The sequence below is a fragment of the Bos grunniens genome, chromosome 9, assembly GCF_055505025.1.
Source record: "Bos grunniens cultivar Pamir isolate PY7600 chromosome 9, Bosgru_T2T1.0, whole genome shotgun sequence".
NCBI lineage: Eukaryota > Metazoa > Chordata > Mammalia > Artiodactyla > Bovidae > Bos > Bos grunniens.
In genome coordinates, this window is record NC_141173.1 from 103,901,975 (window position 1) to 103,912,453 (window position 10,479).

At 55.2% G+C, this 10,479-nt stretch overlaps 1 long non-coding RNA gene across 2 annotated transcripts; it reads right to left on the minus strand.

Moving 5' to 3' along the window:
• Positions 1 to 255: 255 nt before the first annotated feature.
• Positions 256 to 7,994, minus strand: LOC147366516 (uncharacterized). 2 transcript variants are annotated; one of them, XR_015132546.1, is made up of 2 exons: positions 4,414 to 7,994; positions 256 to 775 (listed from the first exon to the last, which is right to left on the minus strand). It is a non-coding gene; the product is annotated as an uncharacterized LOC147366516 (long non-coding RNA). The 2 variants fall into 2 exon arrangements; XR_015132545.1 differs by lacking the exon at positions 256 to 775 and adding an exon at positions 2,772 to 3,850.
• Between the last annotated feature and the right edge of the window lie 2,485 nt (positions 7,995 to 10,479).

Genomic DNA, 10,479 nt, shown 5'->3' on the forward strand with positions numbered 1-10,479 from the left:
ACCGTAACTCATCACTGGGTCAGCAGCCCAGATGGCACGCACTCTGACAGACATTTGGTTCGGAATGCATCATCTGATATTAATTTTGTACACTTAGCTTAAATGCAGAATGGCATTTACCCAGGGATTGAAAATATCAGCCCCAGGGTAAGAGCTGCATTTATTTTTATTTTCTATCGTTTTGGTACATTTTAAAAGTTGAACAAAAACAGGGATGAATTGCTCGGTGGCAGAGAAAAAAAATGAACTGAGAAGTGGATTGTATCTATTGATATTTAACCTATTAAAATTAACACTGAAGATATTTTCAAACGTTTTAAATATTTCATTAAGAACAGCAATAAAATAAATAATAAAGTTGGTTATGTGCACACATGCTAAGTAGCTTCAGTTGTGTAATGGGTTGCTCTCACACGTCTCATCCTGACAAAGAAAAAACTAAAAAGACACTGCCTTGGGGTTGGGATCGATGGTTTCAGGGCTTTGCCAAAGGCTTTCTCAAGTCACACGGCCTCAAGTCACTCCAAGTGCAGGACAGGAGAACCCAGGCCCCCGCTCTGAGACTGCTGTTTTTGCAGAGCTGTTCCAGGAGAAATCCCGAGGTCCGGGCAGCCAGGCAACCCTTGGAACGTTCCTGCTCCATCTCCGCTGTCCTGACGGGCTGACACAGGAGGTCCCCAGTGAGGCTCTGTGGATGAGGAGGTCCCCAGTGAGGCTCTGTGGATGAGGAGGTCCCCAGTGAGGCTCTGTGGATGAGGAGGTCCCCAGTGAGGCTCTGTGGATGAGGAGGTCCCCAATGAGGCTCTGTGGATGCTGGGTCCAGACACATTTGCAGGAGGACAAGGAAGTCAAGTGGATCTCTGAAAGCCCAGAGATTCACCCTCTGGCCCTGGATATTCTAGAAGGTGGGGAGAATATGCACACCCATGGCAAGTCCTGGTGTGAGTCTGCAGGGCTTCAACAGCAGAAGCTCCACTCTGGAGTGGGGGCGTGAGCTGAGGGGGGTGGCGGGTGGCCCCCTACAGGGCTGGGAGGGCCCTGCCCTGGCCCCCTCCAGCTGCTGGGGCTACAGGCGATCACCAGCATCCTCAGCGTGGTTGCCCTGGCTCTGTTCCCCACCTTCTCCCAGCGTGTTTCTGCACCCACAGGCCCCAGTTTAGAAGGACACTGGTCACACTGGATTATAGCTTCCCTGGTAGCTCAAATGGTAAAGAACCTACCTGAAATGCAGGAGACCTGGGTTCAGTCCCTACGTTGGGAAGATCTCCTGGAGAAGGGAAAGGCAACCCACTCCAGGATTCTTGCTGGAGAATCCTGTGGACAGAGCCTGGCGGGCTACAATCCATGGGATCACAACGGGTCAGAGAACTGAGCGAGTAACACGTTCGTGCTCTCGCGCTGCACTGGGGCTCCCTCCTGGCTCTCACATCTGCAGTGACCGTGTTTACAGATCAGGCCACAGATAAGGCTCCAGGGTCTAGGACCTTGGGACCTGAGTCTGGGGACACAGTTCAGCATACAACACACACCTCAGGGTTCTGATGAAGAGGGCACTGCACTCTGGAGTTCCTGGCAGGTTTCAGGAGCCTCCAGGGTCCACACTCCAGGGCTTGAGAAGCCCTGACAAAAACATGCACCTGTTAATACATTTTCCTATTGTGCTGTTATTTCACCATTATTTTTTTTGATGGATTTTTATAAAAAGTAACTTCTAATTAATCGTGGTGGTCGTGGGTTTGCAATCTTGCTTTCCGATGAACCGGCCTGTCAGTGACGGCGTTGGGTGGGGGACCCCCTGCCTTCCGAGACCTTAGCTGGATGCTCCTGACTCAGAAGACAGAAGTTTGGGATGTTTAGTTTGCGATCAGCAGCTTGATGGATCACATCTTTCCTGTTTGTTCTCAGTGATACTTCATGAAGCGTCCCTGAGAGAGGGTTTGGGCTGTGGTTCCGGCTCAGATCCTAGGGAAGAGTGACCCCCCAGAGGAGAGGCCCTGGGCCTTCTGGCGGCTCCCCGGGTCACTCCGAGTCCTGGCTGCCGAGCCCCTCCTGGTTCCTGCCCCGACACAGTGCTGTCTGCCGGCCTGGGCAGCAGGCTGAGCCCGGCCAATGTCTGCGCTTCTTGAGAGCCTGTCGTGGCCACCCCCTCCTACAGATGTCGTGGCCATCTGCAGACTTCCCCAGCAGATGGCCCCCATCGCTGTTTCCAGATCCCCCAGCCGGCGTGGCCTGCAGCCTTCCGCACCTGGTGCCCAGGCTCGCCCCGCTGCAGCCCCGCGGCCCCAGCGTCCAGCCGGGCGCTCCAGGGCTCAGCTCCACATGACTTGGCACCTCACGGGGCAGGGGGTGGGGCTCCAGCGGACGGACCATGTTCTCTGCAGGGGTCCTGTCAGCTCATTCGCTCAGCATCACCTGTACCCACCTCCTTCACTTGCCAAACTTATAAGGCCCTGACTGGTGTCCCTGCCCCCCCGGGATGTAAAGGCTCCCCTGGTCAGCCTTCCATGGGTTCCTGCTTAATGTCCCCCTTTCCAAGCTGGAGGCTAAGAGCTTAGGACCGTATACTCAGCTGTATCCACATTTACCAGAGCGACAGGTCTGCCTCCGGCCTCCAGATCTCAGCCCCCAGCTTCCAGCCTCCGGCTCCACCGACCTCCAACCTTTCATCCTCCAGCCTCAAAAATCCAGCCTCAGTGTCTACCTACCTATAGCCTTTATCTCCTGTTGGCTGTGAGAGACCCTACTTCTGTGTAAGAGTTCAATGCCCAGGCTTTAAGAAGATAAATGATTATTTTATTCTAATTATTTACAAATGAGTTGGGCAGCTCAAGCTGTCCAGTTGTGTCTCTCAAGTCAGGCACTTTGGGGAGAACTTTCTAAGCAGTATCACATTTACAGATTTCCTAGTGGGTTGCACTTGATTGTACACTCACGCAATAACGAGGAGAACAATACGGCCACTTTGCTTGGCTTTGGTTAGCTGGAAGTAAATAGAATTCTCAAGGGAAAACAAATGCCATTTTAGGTTTTCGTCTAAAACGGGTTATGATGATCAGGCTACAGCTGAAGGGGCCGTGAGACCCCGGCTGTGCCTTGTTTCTGAAGATGCTCCAGGTGAAGCTGTGACTGTTACATTTTCTATGGAGAGTTTTGCATCCTGGACGTTTCCTTGGACGTGGAGCTGGCGTGAGATTTCTGATCGGTATTAAATGCTTCTCTGATGAGCGTCAGAGGACCTGCCGGCCTGCAGCTTGGCCCTCTCTGCCCCGACTCCCATCACAGCCTTGACAGAGGAGGCTGCCGCAGGGCCTGGGGCCTCGGGCCCAAGTCAGGGCTCAGGGCCACTCTGGACTCACACGACCCAGAGCAGGAGGTGACAGGACGACCCACAGATGCGGGCAGCTTTCCATGGTTTAAGCTGATCAAAGGGCGTCTTCGCATCCAGCCCCCTGTTCACTGTTCCCACCAGGCTGGTCTCTGCTTCCTCATGCGGCATGCTTTATACGTGTTCATTCTCTGCCAGACACCTGGTCCCCTTCCCATCGACGGCCCAAGCAGAATCTACGACAGGAGTGGCCATTAGTTGGACACCTGCTCCATGCTGGGCACTGACCAGACGTGTCTGTGTGTGGTTCCTAAGTCCCAGGCCCATTCTACCGGCCAGTGATGCTCATCTCTTCTCAAGACTTCTTTTCTTTCTGGTGAGGTAGCTGGCGTTCAGGATCTTTGATGGCTTTGCTGAGGCTGTGAGGTCTTCAGTGAACATGTCCCCTTTTCCTTCCATCCTCTACTTGCTCCAAAATTCCCCTGCAGAACAAGCTTTTAGGATCTAAGAATATTGATGCAGGTACTGTGGGAAACACAGGACATTGTAAAGACATGAATATTTATGGATATAACTTCATACAATGTAATTCACATTATATAGTGAAAGTTGCTCAGTTGTGTCTGACTCTTTGAGACCCCATGGTCTATACAGTCCATGAAACTCTCCAGGCCAGAATACTGGATTGGGTAGCCTTTCCCTCTCCAGGGGATCTTCCCAATCCAGTGATTGAATTCAGGTCTCCTGCATTGCAGGCAGATTCTCTACTCCCTGAGCCCCAGTAGAAGCTCTCACGTTGTATAGTTGCCACTAAAACTGGACTAGATTTTGGACATCACATCTTTATGATCTAAGCTGTCCTTCCCTGTCACGATACCACCTAAATCCCCGCCAAGCACAGCGTGAGTACTCCCCCCGGAGAGCACCCTGGTGCCCAGGGGACATCACCCGCAGGCCAGGCCGGCTCTCCACCACTTCTCTCTCTCTTTTTCCAGTCACCACCCGTGATCTGTCTGCTCCTGAATTACACTGCAAAATAGGCTGTACATTTTTTCCACTTAAAATATTAAGCTTCATCTGTACAATACCAGGACTGAAGAGAAGCAGGAATCCGTCTGGGGTCACCCACTGACAGCCTTTCCACCCGAGCCCCACACTGGAGGCTCTTGTTGCAGACCCGCCTTTGATCCGAAGGCCTGCTCCCCGCGACCTTGAATTACAGCCACTGTGATGTCCATGAAGACTCGTGGAGCTCTCACTGCGTGAGGTGTGGCGGGCGAAGGGCAAGCGCTCCCTCCTAGACTCGGCACCGAGAGGGGCCGTTGGCCCAGCCCTTGGACCGCCGGCTCGCTTCTGGATGAGGAAGCAGGGTGAGGCGGGAGCTCTACATTCCCCTCCGCCCCACTTGGCCTGTGTGGGGAGAACTCCAAAGATGCAAATAACGAAGCAAGACATTTCACGCGGCCACCACAATAAGCTGATCCAAATTCAGTTCGAGCGATTTGTTTGGATTAACAAATGTGATCTGAAATGAAGACAGAGTTACTGTATTTTTGTGCCTTTCCCTTTGGGCGATTTGCCTAACTTCTCATTTCCATTGGTCCTTCGAAGGAGTCCTAATCAAACTTCTCTCTAAACCTCTCAGCTCTGGTTCTCACTTGGCCTTAATTGTAAAATGCTTAGCAGGTTTGCAGGTGAACTTCATAAGGGAAACGAACCAGCTTGTTCCTCTTTAGGGATAGATGAACTCTTGCAGAACCCAGGATCCCCTCAAATTAAATCCCATTTAGCTTGTAATTGATAAGGGATTTAAGGCATCCATGCTGTTAAGCCCCTCAGCCTAATCCCAGGCCTTCACATATCGTGGGGTGAAGGTCAGCGCTTTACGTAGGAGCCCAGGGGTTCTCTCTCATCACCTGCTCATCCCTCTCGCCCCACACCACACCCATGTCTGTGATGGACAGCCCCCGGTCCCATCCAAAAAGCGCAGAGCGGCCTCTGGCACAGCGGGGATGCTGGTGAAGTCTCTACCTTCTTCTCAAAGCCCCAGAACCGCGGGCTGTACAGACCCTGTGGGTGGCTGAGCCGGCAGTTCAGACACTCGCGGGACCTCGGCTCAGCAAAAGCCCCATGGCCCTCTGTGGACTAGTGCGGAGAACAACCTGCATTCTTCACAGAGCAGTGAAAATTTAATAATCCAAGTCAGCATTGATTTAACTTGGACCAGCTGTCGGCCCACGTAGCTTTCTTCCCCTCCTGACATTTCAATGCACAGAAAAAAACTATTGTAAATACTTCTACTTAAACCTTTTCTCCACACTCGTAGTACAGTTAGCTACCCTGGTCCTGTTTTCTTCTTTGGTGATCACAAATCACATTACATCCAAATTCAGCTAAGTGGAGAGGATGTTCTCTTTCAAAATCCCATTATTCTGGAGTGGAGACACTTCCGTGTGTGTTATTTCAAGACGCCGCGATAAGCAGCCTGGGGTTTCCGAAGAGTGAGCGGCGGGGATGGTCCCCACGGCTTTCCTCGAGAAAGGCTTTCCTCGAGAGCTGGTTCAGTCCTCGGCCGGAGAAGGCACGGGGGAGGGTACGTTTCTCCTCTCCTCCCGGAATCCGTGTCTTACAGGGAACGCACGCCACTGCATTTCGAGGCGTGACAACTAACACATCTCTCCGTGGTGCGCCTCAGATGCAGAGCCTCTGCTACCCAGTGGGGAAAGCCGAGTTATGGATTTCCTGTTCGCTACTGCCTGCAGAGCACAAATACACGCGCGCGCGCGTGTGTGTGTGTGTGCACATGTGGTGGTGGTGTTCAGTCCATCAGTCATGTCTGACTCTTTGCAACCCCATGGACTGCAGTACACCAGGCTTCCCTGACCTTACCATCTCCCAGAGTTTGCTCAAACTCGGGTGCATTGAGTCAGTGATGCCATCCAACGTTCACTGTATATAGTAGTGTAGTGAAAGCCACTCGGTCGTGTCTGACTCCTTGCAACCCTATGGACTGTAGCCCACCAGGCTCCTCTGTCCATGGGGTTCTCCAGGCAATAATAATGCAGTGGGCAGCCATTCTATTCTCTAGGGGATCTTCCCGATCCAGGGATGGAACTCAGGTCTTCCTGCATTGCAGGAAGATTCTTTACCAGCTGAGCCACCACACTGCCAGCTATTTAAAGGCAACCGATACTCTGACATGGTTCATCCATTGATTCAGGAAGCACTGACACCATGTGCACTCACCAGCTCCAGAAACGTGAGCCCAGGGACGCTTGCATCTCTGTCCTCCCCCTCTGACTTCTGTCCGTGGAACGCAGTGCCGGCCCTCGTGTTCAGGGGTTTCACAAGCACCTCGGGATCCGTCTAGGAGGACATAGTGGAGACAGTGGCATCACCAGGATGGAGAGGAGCCTTGAAACCACTGGTAGAGCTGAAGGCCCTTCCCGGCGCAGGCTTCCTGTGAAGGCTGGGGCGCTGTCTGACCCCGTGTCTGGAGAGCCAGGCCCCCCAAGGACTGGCTGAGCCCTCCCCGCAAAGTCGGTGTCACCGGAGAGGGGTCGGAGGTCTGAGCTGACAAAGCTTGTGCATAGCCTGGGCCGCGATGGACATGGGGACGCGAGCTCTGCTCACTGCTCTTCCGTCATCGGTCCCATCCGTGAGCACGGAACGCTTCAAACAAGGATGGCATTGCGAGTGGGCCCTTGGCTTCTGGAAGCAAAGGGATATCTCTCCATTTCTACCTTCTTCTCACGCAGACCCCTCCAGCCGCTGATACACACCGCTGGGTCTGAGGGAGGGTGGGGCAGGTTTGGGATGAATTTCTAAGGGGTCTGTCCTGTCAGATGAGTCGGGGTCCCCCCCACAGAGGCCCGGGAGACGGGAGAGGAGGCCTGCGCTCCTTCCTGGGTGGGAGCACTAATGAAGGCTGTGAGAATCGCGAGTGCATCGCCAGATCTTGGTGCTCCCTGCACCGTCGCCAGCCCTGGAGCACGTGGGCCGGAAGTCTGGTCTGTGATTCAGGAGGCTTTCTGCTTAAGCAGACAAAGTGCAATAACTAAGGGACTGACTGAGTACACTTTGGATGATCAAGACTTCAATACCGTTACCCTGTAGGGTCCTACCTACTGGAAAACAGCTAATGAGTGCTCTTACATCAGATTCGGTGTGATAGTCAGGGTTCTCCAGAAAAGCAGAGTCAGCAGGCTGGAGGGAGGGAGACTTGATGGAGGAGTTGACTCACTTGATGTGAGTTGGCGCGGTGACGTCTACGGGGCTGACTGGAGCCGCGTCCAGGGCTGGTGCTGCAGCTTGGTTCCCAAGGCCCCTGGGGAAGAGGCTCTTCTGCCTCCTTGGGAGCCTTGGTCTGTTCTCATCCTCAGTGGGTTGGGTGCAGCTCCCACACTGTGGAGGGTCATCTGTTTACTACAGGACGTGGGTCATCTACACAAGCTGTCGCAGAGGCATCTAGGCTGAGCATCTGGACCCTCCTGACTTACTCCTGGGGTCAGCGCAGGCGCGTGGGCTCCACTAACTGCACAGGTCACAAGACGAGCTCGTGCCTGAGCGTGTGATCCCGCCAGAGTGCAGGCCGTGTCCCACCCGTGTCTTTCTTACTTCATCCTCCCGACAAGCTTCAGAGGAAGACTCTGTTTTTCTCGCCACTTCCCAGAGGTCACTGAGAGACCAGGGTCGTGATGGTAAGTGAGATCACTGAGCCAGAGATGTGTCTGCATCCCAGGGGCATCCTTGGCCACCAGGACGTAACCAGGGGGCCACGGGCAGAGGCAGCTCGGGATGGAGGAACCAAGGACGCTTTCCGCTCCACGATCCCTGCTTGCACATCTGCTCTGTCCTGAGCCTCAGGCTGGTTCTTCTCACCAGCACGTGCAAGGGGCCTTTTCCAATTGTTTCAGGTGTCGGGACATCTTGGCTGGTTCTGTCCGTCTGCCCCAAGGCCGTGCAGTCCTGACCCCTCACACCGCACCCGCTGATCTGAGGGTGGGACCCCTGTCCCAAGTGGGAGGACAGAGGCCAACCAGGCCCTAGTCCCCCTCCCCCTGTAGCTGTGTGCTCCCCACACGTGGCTGGTGCTCTGGATTCAGCTCCCCGCCATGCCTCATGCAGAGCATGCCTGGGACTACAGAGTTAGCAGCCAGCCCAGGGCTCCCAGAGGACTCCGAGCACACACATGTCTTCATCAGGAAGGAAGTCCCTGCATTCAGAGGGGGACAGAGGCGCGGCCTCGGGCCCAAGGTGGCTGAGAGCCGAAACGCTTCTGCCCCTTCTTAGACACAATCCCACCCAGGCAAGGAAATGCTTGCGAGAACTTGGGGATGATTGCCCTATGTGGCAGGTGAGAAAAATGGGGATGCGCTTTGAGAAGATCTGTCACCGGGAACCACGCCACCTTCTCTGGCAGGGGCTCCAGGGCCGAGCAGCAGGGAGGTGAGGGGCCCACGGCAACGTCCAGGAGTTGGTCCCCCAAACTGGGCGCTCTGCTGAACATGGGGCTCACAAATTGGGTTTACATTTTCAAATATGTCTATTTGTTACCTTTCATTTTTTCTTATAATTCACACAGTTGGGCTGTGATGAATTGTGAATTAAAATATATGCAGCTTAAAATCTGGGCCCTGCTCTGAGGTCCTGAGAAGGCTCCCGATCCACCCAGGCCCTGGCTCAGGCTGGCATGGCGTCTGCCAGGGAGGGGTGCCTTCCCCATGAGGACTCCATTCCAGATCCTGGGGGGTCCCCAGCATGGCAGAGGGAGTTCCAGGGGTGGAGTGAGTCAGGGCGGCCGGCTCCAGCCCCCTGAGACCCGATGCAGTCCTTGAGAAGGTCTTTTAACCTCCCCAGGCCTCAGCTTCCCCATTTGGACAGTGAGGGTACTCCACTAAAAATGTTTCTCTCTTGGGCTCTAAAGCATGTACGATTTGGGTAGAGAGGCTAGAGGGATTTGTTAGGGGAAATTTCCATTTCTCAGGGGCCTTGAAGCGCCGGGAGCCTCCAGTGAGGCTGTGTCCTGACAGCGAGGCAGCCCACCCAAGGCGAGGGCTTGGATGAGGGTCTCGGGTGGCGTCCAAGTCCCCAGAGGCGCTGATGTTCTGAGCAGATGGTGGCCTGCAGCCACCATGTCCTGGTCTGCGTGCTGTGTAGACGGGCCCTGCAGTGGGGCTGCAAGCCAGTCCCAGCCCTGGCAGGGCGCTAGGGATGCGACATGCCAGGATTGGCTCTCGGCCAGCTCTTGATTGTGCCCGTGAGGGGGTCATGTGGTCGGTGGCAAGAAGAGGTGGTCGCCACTCTCCCCAGCGGTGGCGGACACCTGCCCGCCGCAGGCCACGTGGGCGGACACGCGGGCGCTCCCCTCGGAGCCCGGGACGGCGGGATCGGACGGGAGATGCTGCTCTGAGGAGGTAGGTGGCAAGTGCCTCCAGCGACTTGTGGAGGTTCTCTCCTGATGGACTGTATAGGGAAGAGTCCCAGCCGACGCCTAGTCAGCTCGTAGGTTCACGAAGTCCTCCCCCTCCAGCCGTCTTTCATCTCCCATGCCCAGAGATGCTAACAGCTTGCAGATGAGCCGCTCCAGTGCAGCCTGGAGGGCGGCCTGTGCGGAACTGGAGGAAGGAGGATTTCAGAAAGCAGACGGGGCCAGATGACGTGTACACGGGGTTTGGGAAGAGAACAGACGGACAGAGAGAGAGAGAGAGGGACAGAGGGAGTGAGCGGGAGGGGACAGACGGACAGAGAGGCCGATCTCCCAGCTTTCCTATCCTCCCCCGAAAGCTTCCAGATGAAGAGAGAAGCGACTTTCCACATCAGGTGGGGGCGGTCACCTGTCTCCGAGGCTCGGACAGCAGGCCTTGAGGGCCAGCTTGGATGCTGTCTGTTAGTGACAGGCATGTTCTCTGCGTGTTTTTGACCAAGGAGAGCTCTCAGGGGAGATGCTGACGGCCTCAGAGGCTGGCGGGTGGGAGGGGACTGACCAGGAGGGGGTGGTTTGGGGGCTAAGCTTGGGACCCAGAGGACGGGGCCTCGCTGACCTGGGGGTGGTCAGACGGGAGGGCCACTAGTCTGCCTCCACTCCGGCCCCTCAGGAGGCAGAGCTCACACTGCAGCTCCCAGCCCCGCCTGGGGCGTCCTAACCCCTCAGC